Source organism: Heptranchias perlo, unplaced genomic scaffold (assembly GCF_035084215.1).
Source record: "Heptranchias perlo isolate sHepPer1 unplaced genomic scaffold, sHepPer1.hap1 HAP1_SCAFFOLD_59, whole genome shotgun sequence".
NCBI lineage: Eukaryota > Metazoa > Chordata > Chondrichthyes > Hexanchiformes > Hexanchidae > Heptranchias > Heptranchias perlo.
The window spans coordinates 6,064,033-6,065,692 of NW_027139612.1; the positions used below are offsets into that span (position 1 = coordinate 6,064,033).

The following is a 1,660-nucleotide window of genomic DNA, read 5'->3' on the forward strand; positions in this document are numbered from 1 at the left end:
GTTTCCGTAGTGTAGTGGTTATCACGTTCGCCTAACACGCGAAAAGTCCCCGGTTCGACACCGGGCGGAAACATTTTGAAAAACTTGTCCCCATTAAAAATGATTAAATATTTAACGATTCACATTGCTGAATGATGTGAACAAAGTCCATATCTCCCAGCCCTGTTCATGCAGTGTGCTGGGAGCAGGCGATGAATGCCAGCGTGATATTGGGGGTGAAGGCTGCTTCCAATACTGTCTCACACCCGGTGGGATCTGGCGGAGATTTGACAAGCCCTCTCTTTTCACCCAATATATGAAACGGTGTTTGAGAAACATTCATATATATAATAACATCCAGGATCCTGTCATCAGAGTGCGTGGCGCAAAGGTCTGACTCCAGATGAAAAGGCTGCGAGTTCACATCACATCGGGGTCACTGTTTCTTTCACCGCTCACATGAGACTGGATAATTCCCGAATGAAGGTTTTCATTGCTTTTTCACCAAAAAAACGCTTGGATGGAAACTTTTTCAGGGTTATGGGGAAATAGCAGGCGAGTGGGACTAACTGGACAGAACTTTCAGAGAGCTGGCACAGGTACGATGGGCCGTATGGCATTCGAATGGCGCTGTCCTATTCTATGATTCTATTAATAGGTCAATTTCCACCTGTCCTCGATTCCCTTGCCAACCTCCTCTTCGCTGCCCTTGCATATGGCCCCCTTTTCCCTGTCTACGGGAGGGACATTGCTTGCTCCAGTGGCCTGGCTGACCACAATTAAAACAGGCATCTGACCCTGTTTTTCTCCCCCCTCCTCCTCTTACTTCAAAATCACGTCTCGGGGGAACGTAGGGTGGGCCGTAATTAGGAGCGGTTGGTCCATTTGGGTGTGTAATGTATCCATTCCCTTCTCCATCAACCCATCCTGGGACACAATACTGAGGCTCCATCTGATATCCTGTTCTGTCTGGGGTGTGTTTCGGCTCTTCCTTTTTTACCACACACTCAGTTTTGACTCTAACCTGGGCTTGACCTTCCTGGTGCTTATTATCCATCCAGTAGTATTTCACTGCCCTATCCATCTGATTGGGAGTATTCTCTGACCAGTTCATATTATTAGTCTTAATTGCTTGAGCAACCTGAGTCGGCAGGCAGTTCAGTAGTGTAGCGCAGTACAGTGGTGAGTTTCTTCCCTCACGGTATGCTACAGCTCCTGACTGATTCTGGTATATTTCAGAGAATCTTTCCAAATATTCGTCTGCTCCCTCGCCCTTTTTAGGCCTGGTGTCTAAGATCTTATTTAGGTCAATTGGTTTTTGTAGGGTGGTGGTCAAGGCGTTGAGTATAGACTGTTCGCGATCACCATTCTGTGCCTGAGCGTTTGCCAATTCAGTATAATTCGCATACTATATGTGACCCAAAAACCGAATGCGTTCAGCAGGGGTTAAAATTTGCTGCACTAATGCCCACAAGTCTCTTGGTTCTGCATTATGAACGGAAATGGTAGTCCGAAGAAAGTCTACAAACAGGGTAGGTGATTTCTTCCTATCCGGCATCCCTGCTAGAATGGGCATCATCTCGTGGGGTCTCCAGGGACAGTACACATTTATCAATTGGGGGTTGCCGGGTGCTCCGACTTTAGCCAGGTCATAGGCGGGATTAGGCACCTGTTTCATTGG

General features: G+C 47.3%; 1 non-coding gene across 1 annotated transcript; it reads left to right on the forward strand.

The window, feature by feature from the left end:
- Positions 1 to 73, forward strand: trnav-aac (transfer RNA valine (anticodon AAC)). Its single transcript has one exon. It is a non-coding gene; the product is annotated as a tRNA-Val (tRNA).
- The last annotated feature ends 1,587 nt before the right edge of the window (positions 74 to 1,660 follow it).